Source organism: Bos mutus, chromosome 6 (assembly GCF_027580195.1).
Source record: "Bos mutus isolate GX-2022 chromosome 6, NWIPB_WYAK_1.1, whole genome shotgun sequence".
Taxonomy (NCBI): domain Eukaryota; kingdom Metazoa; phylum Chordata; class Mammalia; order Artiodactyla; family Bovidae; genus Bos; species Bos mutus.
Genome location: NC_091622.1, coordinates 109,875,920 through 109,888,616, shown reverse-complemented (window position 1 = coordinate 109,888,616; position 12,697 = coordinate 109,875,920).

The window sequence follows — 12,697 nt, the reverse complement described above, 5'->3', positions numbered from 1 at the left end:
CCTGCATACAAATTTCTCAAGAGGCAGGTCAGGCGGTCTGGTATTCCCATCTCTTTCAGAATTTTCCACAGTTGATTGTGATCCACACAGTCAAAGGCTTTGGCATAGTCAATAAGGCAGAAATAGATGTTTTTCTGGAACTCTCTTGCTTTTTCCATGATCCAGCGGATGTTGGCAATTTGATCTCTGGTTCCTCTGCCTTTTCTAAAACCAGCTTGAACATCTGGAAGTTCACGGTTCACATATTGCTGAAGCCTGGCTTGGAGAATTTTGAGCATTACTTTGCTAGCATGTGAGATGAGTATAACTGTGCGGTAGTTTGAGCATTCTTTGGCATTGCCTTTCTTTGGGACTGGAATGAAAACTGACCTTTTCCAGTCCTGTGGCCACTGCTAAGTTTTTCAAATTTGCTGGCATATTGAGTGCAACACTTTCACAGCATCATCTTTTAGGGTTTGAAATAGCTCAACTGGAATTCCATCACCTCCACTAGATTTGTTTGTAGTGATGCTTTCTAAGGCCCACTTGACTTCACATTCCAGGATGTCTGGCTCTAGGTGAGTGATCATACCATTGTGATTATCTGGGTCGTGAAGATCTTTTTTGTATAGTTCTTCTGTGTATTCTTTGTAATATCTTCATAATATCTTCTGCTTCTGTTAGGTCCATACAATTTCTGTCCTTTTTCGAGCCCATCTTTGCATGAAATGTTCCCTTGGTATCTCTAATTTTCTTGAAAAGATCTCTAGCCTTTCCCATTCTATTGTTTTCCTCTATTTCTTTGCACTGATCACTGAGGAAGGCTTTCTTATCTCTCCTTGCTATTCTTTGGAATGCTGATTTCAGATGAGTATATCTTTCCTTTTCTCTTTGCTTTTTACCTCTCTTCTTTTCATAGCTATTTGTAAGGCCTCCTCAGACAGCCATTTCTCTTTTTCTTGGGGATGGTCTTACTCCCTGTCTCCTGTACAATGCATGCAAAGGATTATCATTTATCCATGTAGCTGATATAAAAGTTATTCATTTGCTGCATCTATTGAGATCCTTGTGGTTTCTTCAGTTTTTTCTATAATATTGTTTTGATTGAGTTTTGAATGTTAAATCAATCTTGCATTTCTGGGAAAAATTCCTCTTGGTCATGGTGTGCAACTGTTTCAATTCAGTTCAGTTCAGTCTCTCAGTCAGTCGTGTCTGAATCTCGGCGACCCTATGGACTGCAGCATTCCAGGCTTCCCTGTCCACCACCAACTCCCAGAGCTTGCTCAAACTTATGGCCATTGAGTTGATGATGCCATCCAACCATCTCATCCCCTGTCATCCCCTTCTCCTCCTGCCCTCAATCTTTCCCAGCATCAGGGTCTTTTCCAATGAGTAAGTTCTTTGCATCCGGTGGCAAAAGTATTGGAGTTTCAGCTTCAGCAGCAGTCCTTCCAATGAATATTCAAGACTGATTTCCTTGAGGATTAACTGGTTGGATCTCCTTGCAGTCCAAGGAACTCTCAAGAGTCTTCTCCCACACCACAGTTCAAAAGTATCAATTCTTTGGCACTCAGCTTTCTTTATGGTCCAACTCTCACATCCATAGATGACTACTGAAAAAAACCTTAGCTCTGGCTAGACAGACCTTTGTTGGTAAAGTAATATCCATCTAGTCAAAGCTATGGTTTTTCCAGAAGTCACGAATGGATGTGAGAGTTGGACCATAACTCTCTTATTCTGGACCATAATTCTTTTTCTGAGCACTGAAGAATTGATGCTATTGAACTGTGGTGGTGGAGAAGACTGTTAAGAGTCCCTTGGGAAAGACCTTGATGCTGGGAAAGACTGAAATCAGGAGGAGAAGGGGATGACAGAGGGTGAGGTGGATGGATGGCATCATCAACTCAATGGACGTAAGTTTGAGCAAGGCCTGGGAGTTGGTGATGGACAAGGAAGTCTGGTTTGCTGTAGTCCATGGGGTTGCCAAGATTCGGACTTACTGAGTGACTGAAGTGAACTGAACTGAGGTGGTGCTGGGGTAAAGAACCTGCCTGCCAATGCAGGAGAAATAAGACACGTGGATTCAGTCACTGGGTTGGGAAGATACCCTGGACGCGGGCATGGCAACCGACTCTAATATTCTTGCCTGGAAGATCCCCATGTGCAGAAGAGCCTCGTGGGCTGTGGTCCATAGGGTCGCAAAGAGGTGGACATAACTGAAGGGATGTAGCATGCACAGCATGCATGAGGAATATTTATCTGTAATTTTCTGGTCATGTCTTTGTCTGGTTTAGGTATCAATGTAATATTGGTGTCATAGAATGAGTTGGGAAGTGTTCCTTCCTCTTCAAATTTTTTGTAAGAGTGTGTGAAGGGTTGGTATTAGTTTTTCTCTATATGCGTGGTTGAATTCACTAGTGAAGCCATCTAGGCCTAGATTTTCCTTTGTGGAAAGTTTTAAAATTGCTAATGAAATCTCTTTACTTGTTATAAGTCTATTCAGATTTTTTTTCTTATTTCAGTTTCAGTTGCTTGTGTTTTTCTGAGAATTTATCTGTTTGATCTAGGTTATCAAATTTGATGTCATATGATTACTCATACTACTCCCTTACAATTCTTTTTACTTCTGAGGTTAGTACTGAGGTCCCCTCTTTTATTCCCGATTTCAGTAATCTGAGTCCTTGGCTTTTTTCTTGGCCAGGTTAACTACAGGTTAATTTTGTTGATCTTTTTCAAAGCACTAGCTTTTTATTTCATCGATGTTCACTACTACTTCTATTCTCTATTTTATTTATTTGTGATCTAATTTTTATTATGTTCTTCTTCCTGCCTGCTTTTGTTTTAGCTTCTTTTTTTAATTTCTTAAGATGGAAATTCAGGTTTTTGATCTTAGATATTTATTCTTCTTATAAAAATAAGCATTATAGCTGTAAGTTTCCCTCTGATTGCTGTTGAGTTTTGGTATGTGTGGTTTTATTTTCATTTTTCTCAAATTTGCCTTGTGATTTCTTATTTGACTCATTTATTACTTAGGAGAGTTTTTTAACTTTTCATTTATCAGATTTCTTTCTATCATTATGAGTTTCCGTTTCATTCCATTGCGGTCAAAGAACATTGTATAATTTAAATATTTATAAATTGTGTGTGTGTGCTCAGTCACTCAATCGTGTCTGACTCTTTGCAGCCCTATGGACTATAGCCTGCCAAGATCCTCTGTCCATGGAGTTTTCCAAGCAAGAATATTGGATTGGATCACTGTTTACTCCTTCAGGGGATCTTCCCAAACCAGGAGTCAAACCCTTGTCTCCTGCATTGGCAGGCGGATTCTTTGCCACTAGTGCCACCTGCGATACTTTTAAATTAATTGAGATTTGCTTTATGGCCTCCTAAAATATCCTGGCAAGTGTTCCATGTGTACTTGAGAAGAATGTATATTCTGCTTGTTGTTGATAGGGGTGCTCTGTAGATGTCTGTCACATTTAGTTGGTTTATAGTGTTTACATTTTCTATTTCATTGTTTATCTGCCTGGTTATTCTACCCATTGTTGAAAGTGAGGTATTGCACTCTTCAAATATTATTGTTGAATTTTATATTTTGCCTTTTAATTTACGTACTTTACTTCATGTTTTGAGGTGCTCTGTTGTTAGGTGCATTGTTTATACTTATTTTGTCTTCCTTTTATTATTATGTCCTTTTTTGTCTCTAGTAACAAAGGTTGTCTCTAAGATTATTTTGCCTTATACTACTGTAGGGAGAAATAGCAATAACCTCATATATGCAGATGACACCACCCTTATGGCAGAAAGCAAAGAGGAGCTAAAGAGCATCTTGATGAAAGTGAAAGAGGAGAACGAAAAAGCTGGCTTAAAATTCAGCATTCAAAATACTAGGATCATGGCATCCAGTCCCATCACTTCATGGCAAATAGATGGGGAAACAATGAAAACAGTGAGAGACTTTATTTTCTTGGGCTCCAAAATCACTGCAGGTGGTGCCTGCAGCCATGAAATTAAAAGACACTTTCTCCTTGGAAGAAAAGTTATGACCAACCTAGACAGCGTATTAAAAAGCAGAGACATTACTTTACTGACAAAGGTCTGTCTAGTCGAAGCTATGGTTTTTCTAGTAGTCATGTATGGGTGTGAGAGTTGGACCATAAAGAAAGCTGAGTGCTTAAGAATTGATGCTTTTGAACTGTGGTGTTGGAGAAGTCTGTTGAGAGTCCCTTGGACTGCAAGGAGATCAAATCATTCACTCCTAAGGGAAATCCGGCCTGAATATTCTTTGGAAGGACTGATGCTGAAGCTGAAGCTCCAATACTTTGGCTGCCTCATACAAAGAACTGATTTATTGGAAAATACCCTCATGATAGGAAAGACTGAAGGTGGGAGGAGAAGGGGATGACAGAAGATGAGATGGTTGGATGGCATCACCAACTCAATGGACATAAATTTGAACAAGTTCTGGGAGTTGGTGATAGACAGGGAAGCCTGGCGTGTTGCAGTCAATGGGGTTGCAAAGAGTTGCACGGAGAAGGCAATGGCACCCCACTCCAGTACTCTTGCCTGGAAAATCCCATGGACAGAGGAGCCTGGAAGGCTGCAGTCCATGGGGTCGCTGAGGGTTGGACACAACTGAGTGACTTCACTTTCACTTTGATGCATTGGAGAAGGAAATGGCAACCCACTCCAGTGTTCTTGCCTGGAGAATCCCAGGGACGGGGGAGCCTGGTGGGCTGCTGTCTATGGGGTCACACAGAGTCAGACATGACTGAAGTGACTTAGCAGCAGAGTTGCACACGATTGGGATTGAACTGAACTGTAGCCACTTTGGCTCACTTCTGAATACTCTTTGTATGGTATATATTTTTCTGTCCTTTTACTTTCAACTTTTCACATCTTTGTGTCTCTTGTGATGGTATATAGTTAGATCATCTTTACTTCATGTGACCATTCTTTGCCTTTAACTGGACAGAGATACACACTCTTACTAGAGGAATGATATGGTCATTATTTCATAAAATATACATTTATTGTTTTATTATAAATTAGTTGCTGAGAGCAAATGTATTGCTTTATCTTCTTTTTATAATTTATGGAAAATCAATTAATTATTCATATTAGATCTATATTATCTTAATTTTTAATACTTATTATAATCTGTTTTATAGGATTCATTTTGTAACTTATTTCTCAATGTTTTTATAATGTTTCTGGCAGTGCTTATTAGTATATCTATTTGAATTGATATAAAAAAATGAAGATTTTTTTCTGAAAGAAAGTGCAATTCAGCTTATTGTTTGCCAGGGATATTTTTTTAAATTGACCTAATTATGCAGCTCTACAGTTTTGATTTAATATGTGTGTATAAAATCCAGGGAGAAAGTATTATGGAAATGTGAGTTGAAAAAGAGAGAGGAAAGGCCTAAAATTTCCAAATTTTACAAAATACTTTTTATCAATAAAAATAACTGGTCTTGAGCATTTAATTTATAATATTCAAATTTCATTTGATACATTTAAATTAATATAGTAATATATAAGTGAAAATATTAGCATATGTGAAAATCACATCCTTTGTGACAATTTCAATTTATGCTAAAAATTTTAGACAGCTTACAAGACATTTAAAAGTGTTAAGTATAGAAAATATTGTTCACATTTTCAAAATATCTTCATGTGATTCTCAGGGAAAAGTGTCTGAAGACCAGATTAAAGAACAAAGGCACTCTAAATTCATTGTCTCTGGTTGCCTCATTTACTGCTGTATTCTCAGGGCCAATCACACACCAATGATTAAATGATGAATGAGTGAATGTCCTGAATGATTAACATTACAAATTACACACTTGCTGCCTAAAAAAAGGGCTTCCCCATGTGGCTCAGTGATAAAGAATCTGCCTGCCATTTCAGGAGACACAGAAGATACAGGTTCAATCCCTGGGTTGGAAGATCCCCTGGAGAAGGAGATGGCAACCCACTCCAGTATTCTTGCTTGGGGAATCCCATGGACAGAGGAGCCTGGTGGGCTCCACAGTCCATGGGCTCGAAACAAGTTGAATAAGACTGGGCGACTGAACACACACACATACTTAAAGAAAAGGTGACCCTGGAGGTGGGTTTTTCCCTCTATAGGTTTTGTGTATTCTTAGTCACTCAGCTGTGTCCGACTCATTGCAACCCCAGGGACTGTAACCCGCCAGGCTCCTCTGTCCACAGGATTCTCCAGGCAAGAATACTGGAGTGGGTTGCCATGCCTTCCTCCAGGGGATCTTCCCAACCCAGGGATTGAACTCAGGTCTCCCACATTGCAGGCAGATTCTTTACCATCTCTGAGTCAATTATCACTCTGCTGCTGCTGCTGCTGCTAAGTCGCTTCAGTCGTGTCCGACTCTGTGTGACCCCATAGATGCCTCCTACCAGGCTCCCCAGTCCCTGGGATTCTCCAGGAAGAAGACTGGAGTGGGTTGCCATTTCCTTCTCCAATGCATGAAAGTGAAAAGTGAAAGTGAAGTCGCTCAGTCGTGTCTGACTCTTAGCGACCTCATGGACTGCAGCCTACAGTCTCCTCCGTCCATGGGATTTTCCAGGCAAGAGTACTGGAGTGGGGTGCCATTGCCTTCTCCGGATGGAAATGAAGAAAGGATACCTACACTCCTGACTTGAGAAGACAGTCTTAGGTGACTGACTTTACCCTTGTCAGGCTCCAGAAAATTGAAAGCAATATGGATACAGACTTAAGGGAACCCAATGAAGTACATCCACTGGATCATGGAAAAAGCAAGAGAGTTCCAGAAAAACATCTATTTCTGCTTTATTGACTATGCCAAAGCCTTTGACTGTGTGGATCACAATAAACTGTGGAAAATTCTGAAAGAGATGGGAATACCAGACCACCTGATCTGCCTCTTGAGAAATTTGTATGCAGGTCAGGAAGCAACAGTTAGAACTGGACATGGAACAACAGACTGGTTCCAAATAGGAAAAGGAGTTCATCAAGGCTGTATATTGTCATCCTGTTTATTTAACTTATATGCAGAGTACATCATGAGAAACGCTGGACTGGAAGAAACACAAACTGGAATCAAGATTGCTGGGAGAAATATCAATAGCCTCAGATATGCAGATGACACCACCCTTATGGCAGAAAGTGAAGAGGAACTCAAAAGCCTCTTGATGAAAGTGAAAGTGGAGAGTGAAAAAGTTGGCTTAAAGCTCAACATTCAGAAAATTAAGATCATTGCATCCGGTCCCACCACTTCATGGGAAATAGATGGGGAAACAATGGAAACAGTGTCAGACTTTATTTTTCTGGGCTCCAAAATCACTACAGATAGTGACTGCAGCCATGAAATTAAAAGACGCTTACTCCTTGGAAGGAAAGTTATGACCAACCTAGATAGCATATTCAAAAGCAGAGACATTATTTTGCCAACAAAGGTCCGTCTAGTCAAGGCTATGGTTTTTCCTGTGGTCATGTATGGATGTGAGAGTTGGACTGTGAAGAAGGCTGAGTGCCAAAGAATTGATGCTTTTGAACTGTGGTGTTGGAGAAGACTCTTGAGAGTCCCTTGGACTGCAAGGAGATCCAACCAGTCCATTCTGAAGGAGATCAGCCCTGGGATTTCTTTGGAAGGAATGATGCTAAAGCTGAAACTCCAGTACTTTGGCCACCTCATGTGAAGAGTTGACTCATTGGAAAAGACTCTGATGCTGGGAGGGATTGGGGGCAGGAGGAGAAGGGGACGACAGAAGATGAGATGGCTGGATGGCATCACTGACTCAATGGACGTGAGTCTGAGTGAACTCTGGGAGTTGGTGATGGACAGGGAGGCCTGGCGTGCTTCGATTCATGGGGTCGCAAAGAGTCGGACATGACTGAGCGACTGATCTGATCTGATCTGATCTGAATGAAGTACTAAGATCCTTACATATCAATTATCTTGAATTCTTCCAGCATGTTTTGAGCATTTACTTTTCTGTCACCGCTAGGTACTGGGCAGGCAGGGATGAAGACAGGGTATAAGGAAGTCTACTGAAGCAGGGTAAATGATGTAAGAGAAACATATTCAGTTATAGTTTGAATTATTTGAAACTTGTTATTTGACCATTTTTGACCTCCCCAAAATACGGTAAATCATATTGTTCAACCTACCTGGTATGTGTAAATCCAGGTTAAAGAAGGAGAAGTCTTGAGGGATTCTTGTTAATCAGGGAAAACAATATGCATTAGGTGGGATTTGAGCTGGATATTGAAGGATGAAACAGGTTAGTAGATGGATAGCTGGCAGATAGAATATTTGAAATAACAGGATCAACAAGAGCAAAAGTGGAGAGGAAAAGAAGGTACATGTGTGTTCTAGAAAGGTACGTGAGCTTTCTTTCTTTCTTTTTTTTTTTTTTGTGAAATCTGAGAAGTATGAATTAAATTATAAAGGAGCTTGAGATTTGAGTTTAGAGTCCTGTAGACCTAAGAAGATCACAATTTAATAGGGTTGGCAGTGGGAAGCCATTTACCAGATTGAGTATTATGAAAACAGATACAGGCTTTAGAAGAACTCAAGTGGCTGAATTGGGAATGAGTGGAGGGTAGGGAAGTTGAGACTCGAGGCCTGGAAATGCACAGGAAGCTCTTGCAATAGTCAAGATGAACAAAGCAAATATGTATAGGGGTTGAGAAGTAGGGCATGTTTCTCTGATAGAATTATCATGGCCTGGTCATTAATTAGGTGGAGGGATTAGTTGAAAGAGGTTTCGATTCAGGAGTGGGGGATGGGAGGAAGCCACATGGGGATACCCTGCGGGTATCCTCACAGGGGATACCTCACAGGGACTGTGAGAGTGGAGTCCCAGGCTGTGGGTCTTAGCTCTGCTGGAGCACAGTTTATAACTCAAGCCTTGAAAGTAGATGTGGTTATTGGGGAAATTTGTCTTTGAAGAGCAGGGAAGCAGAGGGAAGGCAAAAGGACAGAGCAAGGGATTAGGAATGGCTCTGCGCCTTGTGCTTTTCCGTATTTTGTCTCCATTATAACATTTGTTTACCTCTGTGTCTGCCACTCCTAAGTCTATGAGACCTCTAAAGGTGGCAACTATATCTTGTCCATTCTTCAGCATCCTTAAAGTTTATACATAGTTGAGGGGTGGCCACTTATAGCACAGGGAACTCTACTCAATATTCTGTAATAGCCTATATGGGAAAAGAACCTGAAAAAGGATGGATAGACATATGTATATGGAGAGAGAGAGATATATACATATATGACCGAATCGCTTTGGTGTACACCTGAAGCTAACACAACATGGTAAATCAACTATAGTCCAGGAAAAATTAAATTTAAAAAGCCCTTACTGAATAACATCCTAACTTTTCATGGAAAGTTTTCTAGGTTCTAGTCATTGTTGTAAGTGCCATACAGATGCCCATCCATTTCATATTTCACAGGTGGGGAAATGGAAGCATGCACTTGTTCAAGGTCACAGTTGGTGAGTGTGAGCTCAGATTTGAACTCAGGCTGTCCAACACCAAAGGCTGCTGGCATATAACTCCCATTCTCTGGAATTCTGGAATGAGTAGAGATGGAGTGATATCCGTTTGGCACTTGACAGTTTGGGGTTGCTTTCATAGTTAATTCTAATAGCCTCAGAGTAACTTTGTGAGATTATTAAGTAAATGAAGGTTTAAGTACATAAACTCATGAATAAACACAGCTTGTTGCTATTGTTGTTCAGTCACTAAGTTGTGTCACCTCTTTGGGGAGGTGTGTATTTGTATTTGTATTTGTATGTGTATTTGTATTGCGGCGTGACAGGCTTCCCTGTCCCTCACTGTCTCCCAGAGTTTGTTCAAACTCATGTCCATTGAATCAGTGATGCCATCCAACATCTCATCCTTTGCCACTCCCTTGTCCTTTTGCCTTCAGTCTTTCCAGCATCAAGGTGTTTTCCAGTAAGAGAATTCATGAGGAAACACAGCTATTAGGTTGGTGCAAAAAGTAATTGTGTTTTTGCATTGTTGAGCTTTGCCCTCTGATATTGGAATACTTCCTTAAATAAATGTGGTTATGTTATACATCATTTTAATGCACATCTCTGGCTTTATCTATTTATTTATTTTTGCTAATGACTTATCACTTGCTCTTTATTTTATATTTATTTTAGACTACAGAAATGTGTTAGACAAAAAGCAAACTCAAGCATTTTCTTAATTTGAGTTCAAAATGGGTCGTAAACTGGTGAATGGTCTCCTTTATTAGTAATCATGAATGCTCAATGTTTAGGCAGAGCTCTCATGATTGGTAAAAAAGATTGGTTTGTTGATTTTAGATGTCAATGAAAAATAATCTGTTGATATATCTATTCATCCTTGCTGGGGACATAACCTGGAATCTGTCCTTAGGAATAGTGTTCAGGGTCCCTATACAGTCTAATGACCTCTGCCTCTTTAGAGGTCTCTGTAAGCTCATTTACTAAGGAGGATAAGATTTCTTCTCTTCATAGAAGAATCGAAAGGAGAAAGATGGATATTGAATTTCTATAGGCATTTGTCTAACCTAATCCCCTACTACACATAGACTCTCCTTTGACGGTCTCCTTAGATAACAGAGACTCGTGAAAGATTTCCAAAGAACTGAAAATGAGATTCATAATAAGCTTTATACCTGTGTTCAGCTCATTTCAGTTTAGAAAAAAATACGGTGCCGGTGCCTCTGGCAGGTACTTCCTCATTGGAACTTTATGAATCTGAGGCCATGTTGGCTTATCATTTCTCTGCTGTTATACTAAATGGGTTATCTTACCAAGTTTCACCACTGCTAACATAGACTCTGAAGCAGCAAATACCACAGAGAATTCGGAGATGAGAAATCTCCTGTTTTGTAAGTGCTGCTGCTGCTGCTACTGCTGCTAAGTCGCTTCAGTCGTGTCCAACTCTGTGCGACCCCATAGACGGCAGCCCATCAGGCTCCCCCGTCCCTGGGATTCTCCAGGCAAGAACACTGGAGTGGGTTGCCATTTCCTTCTCCAATGCATGAGAGTGAAAAGTGAAAGTGAAGTCGCTCAGTCATGTCCAACTCTTAGTGACCCCATGGACTGCAGCCTACCAGGCTCCTCTGTCCATGGGATTTTCCAGGCAAGAGTACTGGAGTGGGGTGCCATTGCCTTCTCTGTGTTTTGTAAGTCGATGTGTTTATTTTTGGGTTTCCCTGGTGGCTCAGACGGTAAAAAATCTGCCTGCAATGCACAACACCCAGGTTCATCCTCTGGATAGGGACGATCCCCTGGAGAAGGGAATGGCTACTCACTCCAGCATTCTTTCCTGAAGAGTTTCATGGACAGAGGAGCCTGGCAGGCTTCAGTCCATAGGCCACAGACCATAGGGTCACAAAGAGTTGGACATGACCGAAACGACTTAGTACCCATGCATGTACAGGACTCTCTACATGCAAGGTGCTATTCTAAACATTTAATCCACCTTATAGCCCCTTGATAAATACTATTATTGTCCTCATATTAAAGGTGAGTGGACTGAGGCACAGGATTGGTAAGCCTGAAACCACAGAGCTAATCACAGAGCCAGAATCCCAGGGGTTCTTATCTTAACTGGGCTAAAAGTGTTGTGGGTCTCATGTCTCTGTCTCTGCAAAACTGGGGAACACTTCCAAGAAATGATGGGACTTTGGAAACTCTTCCAGAGATAGGAGTCAATTTGGGAAATGGGTGAGGGAGAGAACTTACAATGTGTGTAAAGGCACTGTCCTTTGGGTGGCTCTGAGTCGCACTTCTTCCACTTCCCTCAGACCTCGGAGCCTCCCTGAAATCTGGAGCAGGGGTTCCCGGGGCAGCAGAGGCGTGATGGTGTCTGGGTCCATGAGAAGCTGCAGGCTTCAACCACCATAAATTCCCACTGCTTCCTTCGTGTCCACGGATGACATCTTTCAGTTAAACACCGTACAAGTGAACAGCATTTCTTCTTTGTTCCCTTTCTCCCTTCCTTCCATTCTGAAAGTCAATGAAAGCACTTAAACGAGCCCAATTCTGTGGTATCTGTTGATGATTAAATACATACATTTGGAAATAAATCAGATCAGTGTTCCTGACCTTTAAAAACACTCAAACACATTTTAAAAGTTCCTGACCTTTAAAATGCCCATGTGTTCATGGTACTGTTGTTATTTTGTTGCTAGGTTATGTCCCACTCTTTTGTGACCTCTTAGATTGTAGCCCCCCAGGCTACTCTGTCCATGGGATTTCCCTATCAAGGATACTGGAGTGGGTTGCCATTTCCTTCTCCAGGGGATCTTCCCAACCCAGGGCTAGAACCCAGGTCTCCTGCTTATCAGGCAGAGTCTTTATCACTCAGCCACCTGGGAAGCCCAACGTTCATGGTATAAGCAGTTACAAAAAAAAAGGAATGACTACCTCTACCTGGGGCACCAGGACAGGCTTCACAGAAGACGTTGGTATTTGAACTGAGTCTTAAAAGATGCATCAGTTGGGGGTGGGATGTTCCAGGAGGAGGGCTCATCAGCAAGAGTAGCAAAGGATTGAAGGAGGAGAACAGCTGAACTTGGGGGAAGTAGAAAGAAGGTTTCCTGCATGGGGCAAGAGTGTGAGTTGAGGCCATTAGAACAAAGTAGAGAAATAGGCAAGGGCCAGACCAGGTGTGACAGAGAGGAAAATCGTTGGAAAATCCACCTCCAGGACCTAAACCCAACACAGC